Here is a 20,278-nt window from a genome sequence, read left to right on the forward strand (position 1 = left end):
TGAGAACTGAAACTATTCATCAGTGTGAACAATAACAACAGTGTTTGCAGCAATGAGAAACCACCACTTCCCGTGTGACTTTGTTGAAGACCTTTCCAGATTGCATATAATGTCCTTCTGGACCAGACGTTATATTTTTTTTTTATTTTAGAGATGGTGATTTAAAGTGTATTTCCTCCCTTTCCATGACCACAGCTGCAGCATTTATTGAAGGTTTTGTCTTTTATGACACAGGGATTATGATGGTATTAAGTCTCCAGAAAGTGAGGCTTTCCTGGGGGATGGGAAATATAAGAAACAAACTAAGAAATGGGGGTTAGGAGTAGAACCTAAGAAGACTCCAGGACACATCCTGGAGAAGTGATATTTATAGCAGGATATAGAAAATGATTCCAGCCCTGTAGCATGGGAAGAAATGGCCGTGTGACCAGAATCCAAGGCAAACTATTTGCCTGCTCTCTTGTGTTAAGCTATAAGAGGGCAAATTATTATCAGCAAGACTGCACATGCTCAAATATATTGCCCCTGGTTTCTAGAGGAAATTTTTAAAATGCCTATTAAAAGTGTTCTGATTCAGGGTCAGGATTTGAGTTTCTTCTATTAATTGATGAAAATTTGCGAGGCTCTGTCAGAAACCATTTTCTTTATGAGGGCTCCAAAGTAAAAGAGGTGTTAGCTGAGTAGCTAGGCTGCTATTCTTAGTAAACCCCCTCTCCTCCTGCTGTGCTGACATACTAATATTTTACTCAGCATTTGAAAAATACTTTGACTGCAATTAAAAGTTTTGTAAGTCTGAGGGGTTATATAGAGGGCTAGGGTAAAAATTAAGTATTTGCTTCCCACATTTTTTTTTTTTTTTTTGCAATATGAGACTCTTACTATACTGAGGAAGTCAGAGCACAGTTCAGATATCAGTGAATGTATTTATTTAAATATAATTATAAACGTTTAAAGCCTGAAGTACTTCTAAATGCAATGTATTTTCAGGCTTCATTTTACTGATGAGATAACCGTGGAGCCCAAAGAACGAATTAATTATTAGACAAAGGTGGAGGTAAAGTGTGAAGACCAAGAGGGGAAAGGTGGTATATTATATTTAAGATATAAGTAGAAATTCAATATATTTAAAGCATGGAGTTTGAGAGAAAGACAGTGGTGGGAGATGAGTCTGAAGAGATGTAGGAACTAAATCTCCATCTACTGGAAGGTCCTGGAAGCCATGGTAACAATGTTGGTGTTTCTAAAAGAGCCCAAGAGAGCAGGCGAGGGCAGGAGAGGTCAGAGGTGCTCAAAAAGGGGTCTGTGTCCAGAGGGCTAACTGAGCACACATGTCTATTTCCCTCTTGGTTCCACTCCCCTTTCATGACATACAATGCATCATAAAAAGAATATGTCTGTAAGAGAACTGGATGGTTAGAGAAGAAGTTGTCATTGAACTAAAACTTGGGAGGAATTCTTGGAAGGTAGACAGAGGAGCCAAATCCTAAGACATACATAGGATAAAACAGGGAGGAAGGCGAGAACACCCAGCTCCCATTCAGAGGAACACATTTTCGGAAAACAATGCGATGTAACTGTAGACAAAACATATGACAGTCATTTGCACTCATTAACTTAGTTAACCTCATTTTCCAGTCATCAAAATAAGCAGATAAATGAAGATTATTAGATCTTCAAGGAAAACCAAGATCGTGGGAGAAAAAACAACTGACCAATCCCAGGAAAATAATTATTTAGCACTTAATTATTGCCAGGGACTCTTCTAAAAACTTTTCTTAAATTAACTAATTCAATCCTCAACAACTCTAAGAGAGAGGTACTATTATTATCCTTAAGAGGACGGAACTGAGGGACAGAGAGGTTAAGCAATTTGCTTAGGCTGTTTGGCTCCCAAGCCTAGGTTCTTAACCATTTGGAGAAATAGTAAAGATAATTTCTACAAAGCGAAGACAGTTAACAGCCTTAAGGATGAAAAGATGCTGCAAGTACCATGCCCGGTGAGTGATAGAGTATCAAGGCTGGTCGAACCCGGTGAAAGCACAAGTTTTCAGAAAAGAGGGAAACAAACAATTCCCTACAAAGTTATGAGAATCACATTGACATCAGACTTCTCATAGGTGGAGACAACGAAGCCCTTTTCAAAAGTGGGTCAAACTGACTGGCTGAGCACATATCCTTCCTTCCCTTCCTGTCAAAAGATAGGACATTGTCTTCAACTTTGAATGACTTACACAGCAAAACAGCATTCAAATTTATGGAGAGAAATAAAGATAATTTTAGACATGCCAGATTCATGGTTTAGTGTACAAGAACCATCTCAGAAAGAATTATTCAATAATAGCATCAAAATGAAAAATAAATCAAAGAATAAGGTAGTAAAGAGAATAAGAGTTAAGTAACTACTGACACATAAGGAAAGTAGTAACCATTTGGAATTAAAATCAATGGTATATGTTGCCAGAGGAACAGTGTGGGGAGGGTGAGTATGACAGCATACTGAAGTTCCTTTTTGTTTCTGGAGAAAATATAAAAGTAAAGAAGCTTAGTTTTGTGTGTATTTTATTTTAGAGATGGGGTTTCACTATATTGCTTAGGTTGGACTCAAATTATTGGGCTCAAGAAATCCTTCAACCTCAGCCTCCTGAGTAACTGGGACTCTAGGCACATTTCACTGTGACTGGCTGCATATAAAAATGTGAAGAGCAAGTATTACAAACACAGTATTAGGATTTATCACTACTAGACCACTAGAGGGGAAAATGGAATAAAGAAAAAATAACCAATAAAACCAAAGACAAGGAAGTAAAATAAATTAAAATTAAAAAGAGGAAACAAACAGAATCAACAATGAATGTAAATTAGAAACAAATAATATGGCAGAATTAAGTTTGAATATAACATTAATCCCAATTAATGTAAACAAGTTAAGTTCTGCTCTTCAAAAATGGGTACTCTGAGAATAGATAAGCAAGTCAAAACCCAAAAACCACTGAAACAGAGTTCAAAAAATAAAAATACGTTTTTACTCAAATAAATGATACTCCAATGTCATGCACAAATCTTAATGCTGTACTTTTAAATAGATATTAAAAAATGATTCCTAATTTATTAAAAGAAAAATATTATTTGATCATGATGTGTTTTACTCAGGAATGCAAGGATGTCTCAACATTCAGAAATATATTACTTTAACTCAGTATAACAAATAGATTAAAGAAAATATCACATTCACTCATAGAAATATATTAGTTGTATTATTTTAAATGTAGCATTTTCTTTTCTCATTGATTTATAGAAGCTCTTTATGTATTCTGGATATTAATAGTCCCTCTGATGTTTATATTGCAATTCCTCTTTTAAAAGTAATATCCTCTATTTTGAATAATTTACAATGTTATTATTTCAATACAGTAAATATTGTTAATACTGTTATTTTATCTTCTGGATTATTAAATCTTGTTAAGATGGGCTTTCTTTATCCTAGGTTTTTAAACAATTATCTCATATTTTCTTCTACTACTTTTATAATTGTTTGCTACGTTGCTGTTTGTAAGAGCAATAAACTGGGAACCAACTGAATGTTGTTGGTGAAATCATGGTTCATTCATATGATGGGATATGATGATGAATGATGGTTCATTCATATGATGGGATACTTATCATGAGTTCAAATGAATAAGCAGAGTTATATGAAATAATATGGAAAGAGTTCCAAAACATGATAAGTGGAAAAAACAAATCACAGAATAAAATATAATGACTACATTAAGGTAAAAAAGTATTTATGGAATACAAATGCACAGAGAATGTCTACAGTGGTATATACCAGTGCAATTCAAACAGGGGAAGGGGAATTCAATTCGTTCATACTCTGAATTCTATGTTATTTGAAATCAAGAAGATAATCTCAAAATAAATAATTTAAAAGAAGGGAAATACAAGGAAACAGGGGCAGCTGTGGATCAAGCTTTTTACAGCATCTGACTCAGGCAAGCCTCCTGTCTTCTAGGCTACTGCCTCTCTAGGACTTAACCTGGGCAATTGTAAGAGCCCTGGGCCAATAAAATAACCAGGAGGGCTGAGGTAATCCTGCTCCAGGGCTCAAGCCATCCCCCTGCCTCAGCCTCCCAAAGGGCTGGGATTACATTTGTGAGCCACTGCAACCATCACTTAAGGTTCATGAACCTCACTGGACCCTGGGACAGTCAGCCTAGGGCAGGAACCAGCTCAACAGCTTTATAGATCAGAGAGACCTGGGTTCAAATCCAGACTCCACTCTTCTGAATTTGTTTGCAAGAAACAGACTATGATGCAATTCTTAAGGTGCAGGTAGGTTAAATGTGATACATTTTCTAGCACAGTGCCTGGTTACTTTCTTTTATTTTGGATTACAAAATGAAGATTTCTAAGGCTCTTTATGGTTCTAATATTTTATGGGTCTTTTGAATCTGGAAAGGTGGCTGGGGGAATAGCCCTATTAGCTATTTTCGTCAGGTAAATGAAGAGCATTTACTATAGTAGTTTCTCACTGAGGCCTGCTAGATTAGATTAATTATTTGCTGTGGATTAGACTGGATTTTAATTATGAGCTCAAATAAGATCCTGGTGTGATTCATCCATGTTAATGTTAAGACTTTTCTTTTTCTAATGGTTCCGACAGAAAGAGGGAAAGGCTATTCTTGGACCATGAAAAAAGGCATAAATAGCCACAGCTGGTTTAATTACAACCAGGAAGAGATCAGAGGGAAGAAAAAAAGATGAGATATATGATCCCATGATATGCTAATTGGAAATTTTCATATATGTTGGTTTGCAAAATACTACTGAATACGCATTAGGTATTTTTGCTAAGACCTTGAAGAGGAAAATTGCACTGTTTTATGAGCCTCCAGTCTCTCTGAAGATAGCAACTTTCCAAACCACACTGGTCAGGATGAAAACATGACTTTCTGGAATTGTTCTACAGTCAGGACTTTGCAATCACAGTGATTGAAGTGAAAGTGCTGATTAAGGGCTCTGCAGGAAGGTGACATGTGCAGAATTATAATAAGGTGGCAGTGATTCAACCATTGGGTCATTTACTTTGGCAACTATCATTAGCAGGTGACAGGGCTGTGGTGGAGGGAAGAGGAGAGTCATTCCATTTATGTCCCATAGCTTTTACTTGTTCCTCCAATTCCATGCCTTTCTCAATTTTGCTTTTTTTTTCAGGGTCTCTCTCTGTCACCCAGGCTAGATAGAGTGCAGTGGCACAATGACAGCTCACTGCAGTACTGCAGTCTTGACTTCCTTGGCTCAAGCAAATCCTCCCGCCTCAGCCTTCTAAGTAGCTAGGACTATAGGCACATGCCACCATATCCAGCTAATTTTCTTATTTTTTGCAGAGACAGGTCTCATTATGTTTCCCAGGTTGGTCTTGAACTCCTGGGCTCAAGCCATCTTCCCACTTCGGCCTCCCAAAGTGCTGGGATTACAGGTGTGAGCCACTGCAACCAGCAATTTTGCTTTTCAGTGTAGTTGTTTGCATATTTCCCTCCCCAATAAGATTTTAAAGGTGTGCAAAGGCATAAACTAGAAACGTATTCATCAGTGAACCCTATAGCACTTAGCAGGATACTTTGCAGGAATACTCTGCAGTAATAGCTGCTTAATAAATACTGGTTGGATTATATTTTCAAATATCCGGTCCTGTGGATTTATTCCACAGATGCTGGTTTAAACATCTGGCTATAAGTATAAACAGACATGTGGGGCACTCTTTGCACTTGGCCTGAAAGAGTTTCACTCTTTTTAAAACATTAAATTTTTTTTTTTTGGAGACAGAGTCTCATTCTGTCACTCAAGGCTGGAGTGCCGTGATGCTATCACAGGTCACTGCAGCCTTAAACTCCTGGGCTCAAGTGGTCCTCATATCTCAGCCTCCTGAGTAGCTGGGACTACAGTTGTAAGCCACCAAGCCCTGCTAATGTTTTCATTTTTTATAGAGATCAGGTCTCATTATGTTGCCCAGGCTGGTCTCAAACTCCTGTCCTCAAGTGATCCTGCACCACCTCAGCATCCCAAAATGCTGGGATCACAGGCATGAGCCACAGCACCCCGCAGGAGACTGACTCTTCATTAAATCTATGAGTCCCATTTTGCACTTAACAGAATGACTTGAGTGTACTGCTGGTCAGGAGCTGTAGTCGGAGAGCTGTGCTCCAAACTAGTATGATTTTTAAAAATTCCCCAAAAAGAGTAATCAAAGGAGCTGAAATCAGCTTCGAGTTGACTGGTTCTAGTTTTGAACACCTCTCAGTATCAGTAAATCCTTCGAACTCCAATCTCACAAGGTGCATTTTCATCCCCCGTAATATCCCTTTTCTCATGAGAGAGATGGATTCTGGCCACTTTGCTATGTTATATGGAACCATTTTTGCTCTTGACAGTGGTAGCAGGATGATCTCTCAGCTTTGGGTGGGGTTCGAGCCAAGCCATGCATTGGTCTGTTTTTCCCATTAACTGGTGAACTGTAGAGTTAGATCCATGGATGTAGATTACATTTTGAAGCTTGGTCGTCAGCAAGAGCCTGATTAATTTCTTTAGCTTGGATATTAGTCCAAAGCCAGAGCTTTTCAGTTTGGTGAAAAACATTAACTGCCTCCTTCATTTGGGCTGATTGATTGGTCGCTGAACAGAAAGCATCTCTTCCAGCCCACGATGAATGGGAATTTTCCTTCAGATGCTCCCACTGAAAGCATACGCTTTGTTTACTCATGCAAGGAGTGAAAAGATCGGGTTCCTTTTCTGCTTAACTGTTCTTAACAGCTTTTTCAGAATCTAGTTTTCCCCTTCTACTTCCAGCCAGCAAGGAGAGATGGTGACGAGACACTGACTTTGAATTGGGGGATGGGATTGAAGGCTGCTCCTGCTTCTTCCCTGGCCAATGCATTAATAACCAGCTCAGAAAATAACATGTCAACTCAGATTTCCTCTCTCAGCAGTGAATAACATCTCGGAATACCTTGGAGGTGCTCACAACTGTGTGTGTTATTTGCGGTTGGTCCCTGCTTTCCCTCCCCAGCCTGCAGATTCATTTCCTCTTCCTTTTCCTTAGCAGAGTTGAAATGTTTCCTGCTTGCCTGAGTATGAAGGGATCACATCTTTGTCCTTGGGTTTCAGCTCTGCAATATAAATGTTTGATGTAACCATTTAACAGGATTGGATTTTATCTGAACCGTTTAAAAGTCGGGGCAAACAATGAAAATGACTAAAATAGCTAAATTATCTTCTAGTCTTAGTAGCCACTTAAATGTCAATTGGATAAATTTGATGTAAAAAATTTTGTTTTAATTAAGATTTTTTTTTTTGGTAGAGATGGGGTGGGCTCTTGCTATGTTTCCCAGGCGGGTCTTGAACTCCTGGGCTCAAGCAATCCTCCCACTTTTGGCTTCCCAAAGTGCTGGGTTACAGGGATGAGCTACCATGCCTAGACTATTGAGTAGATTTCCATTGCCTGCTACTTGTGCTGGAACCAGAAATATTAAAAGGGATGATTATTACTTCAGCCAAGAATTAAGCTTAAAATCTGAATTGAGGTCAAAGTATAATAATCCTAGTTAACATTAATCAATTGATGATGAATAAGACATTTGCTAATTATTTTATGTGTATTATTTCACTGAATTTTAGCAACAACCCTAAGGGGTAAGTGCTATCATTATTATTATTACTACTATTTTGCAGTTGAAGCAATTTTAGGTTAGAGAGTTACGTAACTTAACCTAAGATTACATGGCCAGGAAATAGAGCAGGTGGGACTCTAACTGGAGTCTACCTTTTCCAGGGAACTACAGTATGCCACTATGTTGTATTTCCAGGTAGACTGTGAATGGTTGAAATATGCTCCTGTTGTCTGCTAACTGCTTAACGCCAGCTTCTGGGATGCTATTTTCTCAAAAGATGTAATTGGTGTCAGGATGGCCCTTCTCATCTTAACATTTGCTTTCATGCGGATTCTAGAATGTTTGCAAATACCTGTATCTCAGTCAATGGTAGGTGATTGTTTTAGTAGAAAAGGATTTATGTCACTTTATGGAAGCATAGAGATTTAAGATTGCCCTTGAAGAATGGGCAGGGCTCAGAACAATTAAATGGAGTGATGATAGTCAGTTGAACTATCTACTGCCATGGGCTGTGGTCTAGATGAATTGAGACTTTTCAACATTATCTTCAAAAGACATGATTTTCTTTTTCTGTGAAAGGGGAACATCGTTCATTTAACTCATTGCAATGAATTTTCTATGATTTTTATGCGTGACCCTGTTCAATGCTGTGGTTTTGTACAGTGCTATGGCGGAATTAGCTAGCTTTTGGCTTTCTAGCATTTGAACACTCTCTTACTTGGGGACTCCCCCTTTGTTATGCAGGCCTTTGTGGGAGGGATGGTGAGATCCCCGACAGAAACAAAAGGAAGGAACAAATATCCTCTCTCCCTGTTCTTTGCTGCTCCAGTAACCTGGACTTGGCCAATCAGATGCTTTTGTCCAACACTGTGAGGTCATCTGTGGAAATTTCCAGCACTGTGAGTATCCAGGGGACACAGCACCAACATTGGCACCCTAGCCAGACTTTCTGGTGCAGACTTGACTGGGTTCTGAGCTGCCAGGCTTCCTCTGTTTTCTGCCAATATACTGAGAATATTCTCCACACTTGCCAGAGTTTTTTTGTGAGCTCCCACTACCCAATATTTCATAATACATTCTATTAGTGTTCTCCAGAGAAACAGAATCAACGAATGAACAGCAACAACAACAACAACAACAACAACAACAACCACACACACACATTATTTAGTATAAGGAATTGGCTCAAGTGATTTTGGAGGCTTGGAAATTTCACCATCTGCTACCTGCAAGCTGGAGAAAGCCGCCTGCAGGCAAGCTAGTGGTGGAATTCTGAGAACCAGAGGGATGATGGTGTAAGTTCTAGTGTGGGGGCAGGAGACTGATATTCCAGTTTAAGAAGTCAGGAAAAGAGAGGAAATTCTAACTTCTGCCTTTTTGTTCTATTCAGGCTTCCAGTGGATTGAAGGCCACCTTCCCACATGGGCAAGGGCAATCTGTCCACCAATTCAAATGCTAATCTTATCCAGAAACACCCTCACAGAAACACCCAGAAATAATGTTTAGCCCAAAATCTGGACACCCCATGATCCAGTCAAGCTGACACATAAAATTAGCCATTATGTATCTATTCCCACCGAGTAAGCCATAATTGGTTTTTGATATATGGAATCAGAAATTCCACTGGTACAAGTCCCTTTCAGAAATGTACAACTATGGTTGGGTGTGGTGGCTTACACGTGCAATCCCAACACTTTGGGAGGCTGACACAGGAGGATCACTTGAGGCCAGAAGTTCCCAGCCTGGGCAACATAGCAAGACCCCATCTCTACAGAAAGAGAAATACACAAGTAGATTTTAAATATGTAATGGAATCATAAAAATTAATACAAATAATATGACAAATTTGTGAAACAGAAAAAATTCATCCATAATCACACCATTCTAATATAATATCATGTCTGTGGTTTTAAATGTTCTGTTTTTTTTTTTTTTTTGAGACAGAGTCTCACTCAGTTGCCCAGGCTGGAGTGCAAGTGGCTCCATCTCCGCTCACTGCAAGCTCTGCCTCCTGGGTTCTCGCCATTCTCCTGCCTCAGCCTCCCAAGTAGCTGGGACTACAGGTGCCCGCCACCACACCCGGCTAATTTTTTTGTATTTTTTTAGTAGAGACGGGGTTTCACTATGTTAGCCAGGATGGTCGTGATCTCCTTACGTTGTAATCCTCTTGCCTCAGCCTCCCAAAGTGCTGGGATTACAGGCATGAGTCACCACGCCCGATCTTAAATGTTCTTTTTAACCTATACACATTACCATAGCTATTCTCATGTCTCACCCAGCTTCTCAAGGTGCTCACTCTGACATAGCTCTTTCACAGAAAATGCAGTGGGCCACTGAGCTTCTGGGGGAGCTCAGTGAGAAGTGTTTAATAATGAACCAGGATCAGATGTGCCTCACCCCTAGCCCCAGTTAGCATGTATTGAGTGAGGCATCATCTCACCTTAAGAAAAGTTTCTTAGCAGGTAAGGGAAAATTGTGTATAGATGATTCTCCTTTTATACAAAGCTCAAAAGGTAAGGCCTTGAGAGAAGATGGATTTCTAAGGGGGAAGCTCTGAGGCAAAAGTCTGTTACGATGTGTTGTAATGCTCACATTTAAGTTGGAAGGTCATATTTAAACCTAACTATGCAGATATGTATCTAATGTGCTGGGTATGGGAAGACACAGAAGAGCTTTGCAGAGTTTCCACCCTCAAAGATGTTACAAACAGCTTGGTGTGATAAGACCTGCAACATGAGGCAACTGAAGAACACAGTATAAGCCAGTGAAAGTTATGGGCGGTGAGGGCTGTGTGTCTTATAGCCCCAGGAAGGGCTTCTTGGATATTGTAACACTTCAGATTTGCCTGGAAGAATGGGCAGAGTCCGGATGGATGAAGAGAAACAGGGATAGCAAGTTGAGAGGCCAACATTAACAAACAGGATGGCAGAGAGGGAATGCTAGTTAGGCGGGGGTCATCTCCCAGTTCTTCTTCAGTTATATAATAATGAGAAATTGGATTTGCAGTTCTCAAACTTTATGGATCCAGGATCCCTTTACACTCTTAAAAGTTACTGAACACATCAAAAATTTTTGTGTGTGTATGTGGGTAATTTTTATTGGTATTTACTGGATTTGTAGTTAAAATAAGTAACATAGTTTTAGGAAAAATAACTCTATTTTCAAAAACAAAAAAATTTTTAGCAAGAAGGCTAGTATTGTTTTTGAAAATCTTAATAGAAGACAGCTGGCTTGTTTTATTCGCTTCTGCATTTAATCTGTTGCAATATGTTGTTTTGGTTGTAGGAGCTGAAGGAAATCTGGCCTCACAAAGATATGTGGTTAGAAAGGTGAGAGGTGGTTTAACAGTACTTTCCAAATTGTCATGAATATTCTTTGATACTATCCTAGAATTTGGCAAGAAGCGATTTCTTAAACGTTGGTTACAATGTGGAGTCTGAAACTTTATCATTAAATCTTCATACTCTGCTGTGTTGTAATCCCCTGGCCCATCATGCGGTGTGGATAGATCTTTACCTGTGTGTGATTTTGTAGCATCATGAATTGGTCATTTGGAAAATATTTGTTCACTGAGTTGTGCAGATCTTCCTAACCCTGACACATTTCATTAAACAACAGCAAAAGAACACATTTAGGCTGGGTGGTGTCTTACCCCTTATAATCCCAGCACTTTGGGAGGCCAAGGAGGGAGGCTCACTTGAGCCCAGGAGTCTGAGATTAGCCCGAGCAACAAGCAAGACCCCATCTTTGCAAAATTAAAATTAAAAAATTAATTGGGTGTGGTGGTGCATGCCTGCGGTCCCAGCAACTCAGAAGGCTGAGGTGGGAGGATCTCCTGAGCCCAGGTGGTCGGTCATGCTGCAGTGAGCCATGAATGCACTGCTGCACTCCAGTCTGGGCCACAGAGTGAGACCCTGTCTCAAAAAAAGGTCACATTTGTTAATATCATCCCCCTTCGTATTAGAAAAGTCTCTAAGTGTTCAGAAGCTATCATGCTCATGGTGGCAGATACAAGCTTTCCAACATTCTCATTTTCATTTGAAATCTACAAAGAATTTACATCGTTGGCAGCAAGTTCTGTAATGAAATGACAGGGTCATATAATTCATTTTAGAGAGAATGTCTGATAAATAGTCAACTCTGAATAGCTATAGTTTTCTGTCAATAGTTCTTTCAAGTAAAAATGTATTTCATGAAAAAAGTGGCTAGTTTTGCTCACAATTTGAATGACTGCACAAGTACTAGAACTTCCTTGGTAGGCAGCAAAAGTGCTTTATGCATGCTTCCTGTTTAGTCACACTGAATATTAGAAATTGCACTCACACATTGAGATTTAGTAAAATTCATAAATTTACTTCATTCCATCAAAGACATTCTTAAGTTCTTAGCTGACACTGACTTCTCCTCCTCCTCCTCCTCCTCCTCCTCCTCCTCCTTCTTCTTCTTTTTTCTGCAACCATGTGGCAGCAAAGACTACAATGAATGACCTCCCAGTAGTACAGTGTGTGCCACTGCCTTGATTTGTGTGATGGTGTCACCATTCTATGCACCGTTATTTTTGCACCACCAATGCAAATGTCAACAAAGTGAGAAAGCAGCAAATGTCTTTTTTGTTATTATAAAATAGTTTGACCTCATGCAGTCCCTGAAGGGTCTCTGGAGCCCTTAGGAGTCTGTGAACACACTTTGAGAACCATTGACTTGAATTTATAAACAGTCGAGGTGGGTGGATCACCTGAGGTCAGGAGTTCGAGACCAGCCTGGTTAACATGATGAAACCCTGTCTCTACTAAAAATACAAAAATTAGCCTGGTCTGGTGGCATGTGCCTGTGATCCCAACTACTCAGGAGGCTGAGGCAGGAGAATTACTGGAATCCAGGATATGGATGCTGCAGTGAGCTGAGATCGCACCACTGCACTTCAGCCTGGGTGATAGTACAAGACTTTGTCTCAAAAAAAAAATTATAAACAGTGCCTTATATACTAGGCATTTTTCTTTGATTTAAATGTATTAAATTATTTAATCCTCACAACTCTCTTTAGGACATAAAGTTAATATTCCTTTACACATGAGGACACTGAGGCTCAGAGGTTTCTCAGGTCACACAGGTGGGACGTGGCAGAGGCTCACTCTGGCTTTAGCCCATGGTGAATTGACCATGCTTGTGAACTCAGCTGGATCACTGCCATTTGTGTAGAACCCAGGGCTCACTAGATGCAGCTCAAGTCTCCTGTTCAGAGTGGTCCTCTGAATGGAGTTGTCCTGTGTCAGTCAACGTCTTGATGGGACACAGAAACCATTGACAAAGGCATGGACAGTGTGTAGGGAACCCTTGTAGGTTCCTGGTGCTATATGCCCTCTGCTCGCCACCTTTCTCCATCCTTGTTGACTGGCACACAGGCAGTTTCCAAGGACAAGCAACAATGGGCCACCTTGCAACCCTGGCCCTGTAAAGAAAAAGAGGGCTTTGTGCAGAAGGTCACCTGTGGAAGCTTGCGTGTGGGATGTTGTCAGTCAGCCCGTGGCCACATTGCAGGGTGGAACTCTGGGGACTGTATTCTCTATCTGCTATAACTTAGACATGGTTTGTTTGTCCCCACTAAATCTCATGTTGAAATTTGGAGGTGGGGCCTAATGGGAGGTGTTTGGGTCATGCGAGCAGATCTCTCATGAATAGGTTAATGCCCTCCTTCAAGGTGAGCGAGTTCTCTATTAGTTCTCATGAAAGCTGGTTGTTAAAAAGAACACAACATCTCCCCTCTCTTTCTTGCTTCCTCTCTTACCATGTGATCTCTGCACACACTATTTCCCTTTCACCTTCTGCCATGAGTAGAAGCAGAACCCCTCAACAGAAGCCAAGCAGATGTTGGTACCTTGCTTCTTGTACATTCTGCAGAACTGTGAGCCAAATAAACCTCTTTTCCTTCTAAATTAGCCAGCCTCAGATATTCCATTAGAGCAACACAAAATGGACTAAAACAGCAACCTGTCTCCCTCCCTCTGGTATCTGGCTCCATCTCCTGCTGGAAGCCAGGGAGCAGGGGCTGATGCCCTTGAGCTGTCAGCCAGAATTATGAAGGAGTGAGGTGTTAGTCTAGAAGGGAAAGTAGAGGGTATCTAGCACCATGAACTTGTAAGAGTTCCTTCTTTTTACTGCCATATCTTATATTTCAATTTGGGATTAAAGTCTATACTTTATTCATACTGGAGTATGAACTGGAATTTGTTTACAACTATGTTGTGGACACATTTCAGACATGACAATGATTTTCATTGGCCTCTCATGCCAAATAGATCTTTCCCTATAGATGTGGCTGTGGCTCCCTGCTTACAGGGTTTGGGACAGAGTTATCCTGCCACTGAATGTGGTAACCTACTTGTTACTCCTTCCCCATCTGCAGGAATTCAACTCCTTGTGGGAGGTATTGCCTCATGATGAAGAGCTTCCAGCTCCCCACCTGGTGTACCTAAGTGGCAGCAGAGGCTGCTGCTGTATTCCTGAGTCCCAGTTTTATGCATCCATTTGTCTCAGATCTCATCAGTCCTTCCTCTTCAATTGATTCAAGGCCTCAACCCCAAATGCTTCCTGCATTGCTCTGCAGCACCCTCCAGCCCTACTACCCTCCAGCCCTACTGATGCCCATCAAGTCACAGGAATGACACTTGTCCTCTATGGAGACCCAAACATTAAATAATTAAAACAATGAGAGAAGATTTGGGAAGCACAGTTGATGTACTTTTCTGCATAGCCACAGAGCTGAGTCATCTAAGCTCTATACAGATTCATCAATTGAAATTGACTGTGATGGTTAATTTTCTGTGTTACCTTGGCTTGGCAATGGTGCCCAGTTGTTTGGTCAAATATCAGTCCATATATTGCTGTGAAGTTACTTTTTAGATGTGATTAACATTTAAGTTGGTAGACTGAGTACAGCTGGTTACCTTCCATAATGTGAATGGGCCTCACCCAATCAATTGAAGACTTTAATAGAGAAAACTGAGATCCCTCAAAGAGGAAGGAATTCTGCCTCCAGATTGCTTTCCTTTGGGCTTGAGTTGCAACATTAACTTTTTCCTTAGTCTCTGGCCTGCTGACCTGCCCTGCATATTTAGGACTTGCCAGCCCCTACAATCACATGGGCCAATTCCTTAAAATAATTCTCTCTCTCTGTCTCCCTCTGTGTGTGTGTGTGTGTGTGTGTGTACACACACACCAGGATTCTCTGGAGAATCCTGACTTATATGGGTTGTGGTTTACTTATTTGGAATCTAAGTTTACTGGGAAGTTATTCCTAAAGAACACAACTTAATTTTTCCTAATTGGTTAAAAGATGTGCAAATCTCTTAAGAAATTGTGATTAGATCACTGTTTGTAGACCCTGACTGCATATTAGAATCAACTGGGGAGACTGAAAAAAATACTGATGTCCAGACCCCACTCCAGATCAATGAAGAATCTCTAGGGTGTGACCTGGCACTGGGATTCTAAAAAGCAGGGTCAAGAACCAGTGAATTAGGCTGTCTCTGGGAAGAGGAAAGGCATCACTGAGAAATCAGAGAGCGAGCCTTCTTCCCAGGGCGTAAAATATAGCCACGAATGAGGGACAAATTAACCAGGAACAATACTCACACTGATTACACCTCTTCACCCCTGGCATTCACTGCTGGCTCACTGGAACTTTCAGTTGCAGGAAGCCTATAATTTATGGGATTCCTTTGAAAATGCCTCTGTGAATAATGCATATCTCTGTCTACCGTCCATCAAATGATTTTGTCATTCCAAGTGGGTATGACCAATATGAATAGTTGGAATTGAGCTCCTGCTGGACTTGAAGGAGGATCACCCCTCTATTCATAATTACCTTATGTCATCGAGAAAGAGCTTTGCCCTGGATTCACAAAAGACTTTGGCTTGACACGTTACCTTACCTTAACCATATGCTACTGTGCAGGCCAAAAAAAAAAAAAATAGTGCCTTTTGAACGCTGACTGGAATTATATTCATTCCCCCAAGATAAATAGATTCTGTGGAACATATTCATTTTTTTCAAAGCCCATTCAGCATCGAGGAACATGCATCGGATCTTTAGGTGGGTGGTGGTGCCAGAGCCAGACGAAGTGAGTTGAGGCAAATTAGCGAAGGTTCTGCCCCCAGGACTGACCTCCTCTTGGTCTGAGGGGCCATCCCATTGTCTCCACGAAGGATCCCTCTGCTAGAACCTTGGCCTCTCACCCTTGTCCTAATTTGTTAAGGTGAAGCTTGAAAGTGGAGCTATTTTTACCCCGGGCACAATGACAGCCAGCACCACATGGAGATGGAGTGTGCTAGACAGCAAAGAGCATGAGGGATGTGAGCTTGGCTTTGTTCTTTGTTCATTGCTTGGCTCCCAGGCGCGTTTCCCACTCCAGGTGAGGTGCCCCAGCCCGGGAGGGTGTGTGTGCACGCAGTCCAGGACGGTGCCCCATACCGCCCACCTGCACAATGGGACCATGGGTGGGCATGAAGGTAATGCTTTGCAGAGCACGCTCGTCATGATGACCTCATGCCAGGCTCATTCTGTTCAGGCAACTGAGAATACCACAAAGAAAATCACAGGGAAATAATGACCTCCCGTTCCTGTTGTCACACCATTAGGGAATGGCAGTCCCATTCCCTAATGGCAGGCTGGAACCGTGTCCCCTCTCCAAACACTCTTAAGGCCAAAGCAAAGTGTACCTGCTTCTCTTGATCAGGAAAGAGGTATCTGTGCCTGCCTTTAGAAAGAGAAGGAAGAAAAATCCTTTGGAGAGTGTGGGAAGTTGGGGGTGGCTGGTAATGCCCCTGCTTTGGACACTGGGAAGCAGATGGAATTCCAGGGGCTGCTTGCCTGCAAAGTGCATTGACTGGGGTGTAGCCCAGTACACAGAGGCCGGCCAGCCAGAGGCAGGAGCAGAGCATCCTCCGACTCCTGGGGCCATAGGGCTCTGTGGCTGGCAAAGCAGGCCCCAGCGCTGCACCCCAGCCTCGTGTGGGCCTGTAGCTATCAGGCAACGTGGGTGCGGATGGGCTGGGTTGTGTCTGCTCCATGTAGAGTCCCAGGCAGGAGGGTCCCTGCAGCTGGAAGGGGCCAGAAAAAGGCTGATGTTTGCTGCTCCCGCGAAGGACATGCATGTCAGTGAGGCAGATGGAGAGAGAGAGTCAAGAAAAGGGACCCGTAGCCCTGGCACAGAGCTGTGACAAGAGTGAGATTGGGTGTCTTTGCTGTGTCGGGCATGTGTGCATTTGTATGGCTCGGAAACTGGGGGGAGTGCATGTTTTCCTAGGTCATCTGAACAACATTATTTTAAGAAGTTTATCATCAACAGCATTAAAAGAGAACAAATTTTCAAATGATAGAAGGCCAGCCCATACACCCTTGGTCCAGGTCACACTGTCCTGAGGCCTGACCCTGGTCAAGTGTGTCAGGGTCTTTGGGCACTCCCATCCCCTAACAACCCATGCAAATGAATACTTTTTTTTTTTTTTTTTTTTTTTTGCTTATCCAGATAGCCAAAATGAAAACATGGCATTACACAGTGGTGGTGAGGGGTGTGTGTGTGTGTGTGTGTGTGTGTGTGTGTATTTATGAAAATGTGTGTTCAAGGACAGTCATTGCAGCATTACCTGTAGTGGCAAAAGCTAAGAACAAGCTAGGTGTTCAACCAGAGCAGCGTTGGTTCATTCCTATAATGAAGTTTTCAGAAATGGTGAAGAATATTGAATGATACGGAAGATGCTAGAAATCAAGAAACAATGACATAAAGCTATATAATCATTGTGTTTCCAACTTTATAAAATGTGTGCATGTGTGTGTTTATATACAATTTATACACAGAGACACTTCAAGGAAACACCTAAATATTAGTGATGATTGCCTCTGGAGGGTGAGTTTAAGGATGATTTTCTTTCTAATTTTTTCACTTGTCTATATTTTCCAAATTGTCTATACTGGATGTATTTTTATTATCAGAATAAACTCAAATGTGACTAAAATACACAAAGACCCCCATAGAATTTGTCCAACTAGTTTTGAGTCAGAAGCAAGGTGAGGTAGGCAAAGGCTGACATATTTCTCACCTTGATCTTTCATTTATTTGTTCATTCATTTATTGAGGTACTAGTTTGTCCTAAGGCTGTACAAACATTTGGGGCCCAATGTTGAAGAAACCATGGTCCCCAGCATGAATTATTAACCATTGAATGGAAAAATCTAGGCACGTATTGTGATGTGAAATTCAATAGATGCCAAGGAAACTCAGAGGAAAGGGTGTATCCGAGTGGGTAAGTTGTCAGAAAACCGGCCCTGAGCTAACACTGAAGATTGACTGACTAGGAAAAAAAAAAAACCAGAAGAATATTCCAAGGGACCAAGACAGAGAGAAAAATGGCTGGGGGCTGGTGAAGCATTTCCCGGGATTAGAGAATAAGACTGATGGAGAGAGAGAGCAATGGGAGATGAAAATAGAAGGTTAGGCTGAGCCTTGATCACGCTAAAAAATTAAGGTTTTCTTCCCTAGATCAGTGGTGTTCCAACTGTGGGTCTCACAGTCCTGTAATAGGCCATGAAATCATTAGGGCAGGGGGTCACAGCCTGCATTTAAAACAACAACAAAGTATCCAAAGGAAGAGAATTAAAAAATACATCACCTATACTAAGGGTGAAATTTATTTTTGTTTATGAAATGTATTTTTCTTTTATTAAAAAAACTTTAAAAATGTTTTATTTCAAGACAATTACAGATGAAAAGGAAGTTGCAAAGAAATGTACAGGGAAGTCCCATGCACCCCCACCCCAGCCTCCTCCAATGTTAGCAACCTTCACAATTACAGTACAACATCAGAACCAGAGAGTTGACATTGGTGTAACCCATGGCGCTTATGAAGATTTCACCAGTTATGCATGGGCTCATTGGTCTGGATGGGCATATATAGAGCCATGTGATTCCGTTGCATGTGTAGTCTCCTGTAATCCCACCACCACCAAGATACAGAGCCAGACTATCACCACAAGTCTCCCTTGTGTACGCCCCTGTAGCACACCTGCCCCCTACCATTCCCCAGCTCCTGGCAACCACCAATCTGTCCTCCAGGAAACCGATCTTTTGGCTGTGTGTGTGAATATGCCTGTGCACATGTGTATGTGTACTGGATCATGATGTAAAATGTATTTCATTTTTTTTTTTTGAGACGGAGTTTTGCCCTTTTTGCCCAGGCTGGAGTGCAATGGCGTGATCTTGGCTCACTGCAACCTCCGCCTCCCAGGTTCAAGAGATTCTCCTGCCTCAGTCTCCCAAGTAGCTGGGATTACAAGTGCTGGCCACCACACCCAGCTAATTTTTGTATAAAATGTATTTCTTTCTGTGAGTCCCAATTCAAAAGAATTGAAAGCTACCACTGCCGCCTGCAGAAGGATTTTAAGTGCGTGCGGGGCCACGGCGTCATCAGATTTATTTTAGAGGTCATCCTGGCAGTAGTGTGGAGGATGCATTGAAAAGAGGAGTGAAGTGGGGATAGGGAGACCAGCTCTCTGTCTCCCCACATGAGCTCTCAGGTCATGTGTGAACTTTCCCTCTCTCTCTCCCTCCTCCCTTTCCCCACCCTCATTCCCTCTCTCCATTTCATCATTAAATATACCCCTATAAAATAACATCTTTCTGTTGATCTGTGCTAGTCTTAGCAATTCTCTGCTGCACTCCTCAAGTATTATATTTTATAATGAATGCTGCACACCCACTAGTTAACTAGGATGGAGCTATGGCTACTTAATTCTTTTTCACAAACTCTACCCATGTGAATAACAGTAAGATATTAGAATACTGTGATTGCAACTTGTTCTTGATTTCCTTTACTATTTTTTAATTCTACACTGTTAAAGTTTTTAAATTCAAAGTACCATAGCTGGTTGATTTAACTTGATTTTTATTATCAGTGAAGGGCAGCAAGCAACCTAAACAAAGGCCGTGGTTCATAAGGCATTAGGACATGAGCCACTTCACGGAGACAGTGGGTTCTGGCTCTTGTTTATGGCGTGTCCACTCTCAGCTCTCTCTGCCTTACCTGGGTGGGGAGGAGTGGCTGAGGGAGGGTGTAAGGAAAGCCGTGAGGAGACTTCGCAGTGATGATATTGAAGATGGCACACTCACACCCCACCCAGACTGGTTTCTGTTGCTGTTGTTGTTTGCCTGGGAGTGCACAGTGAAGCCACATCTGGAGGACAAGGACAAATACGAGCCAGCTGGACAGTGACTAGCGAGATAGAGGGTCCTGCTCATTAGATGCTATTCAGAAATTTAATATGCTCAGGACTCAGGATCAGTGAGGCGGCAGGGGCATTAGCTGGGACGCCGAGGAAGAAGACTCTGGCAAAGATAGGAAGCCAAGATGATCTTTGCTGAAAAGGTCGGTGGAGAATCTGCTGTAGGAGCAGTGGGCAGTGGGCAGCAGTCAGTAGGGATGGGGACAGTCTCTCACAAGAGAAGGGCAGACTCGCCATTTTCCCATCCCACATCCATTCCTTTCATCTGAAATTGAACTTGAATAAGCCCCTATTTTTACAATTGTTTTCTTAATTGTTAAATGGGATTTGCAATATT

The 20,278-nt window shown here is 41.6% G+C and overlaps 1 long non-coding RNA gene across 1 annotated transcript; it reads left to right on the top strand.

Moving 5' to 3' along the window:
- The first annotated feature begins 8,408 nt into the window (after positions 1–8,408).
- Positions 8,409–14,376, top strand: LOC129048514 (uncharacterized). The gene is made up of 3 exons (XR_008510887.2): positions 8,409–8,563; positions 10,950–10,993; positions 14,068–14,376. It is a non-coding gene; the product is annotated as an uncharacterized LOC129048514 (long non-coding RNA).
- The last annotated feature ends 5,902 nt before the right edge of the window (positions 14,377–20,278 follow it).

Source organism: Pongo abelii, chromosome 8, assembly GCF_028885655.2.
Source record: "Pongo abelii isolate AG06213 chromosome 8, NHGRI_mPonAbe1-v2.0_pri, whole genome shotgun sequence".
Lineage (NCBI taxonomy): Eukaryota > Metazoa > Chordata > Mammalia > Primates > Hominidae > Pongo > Pongo abelii.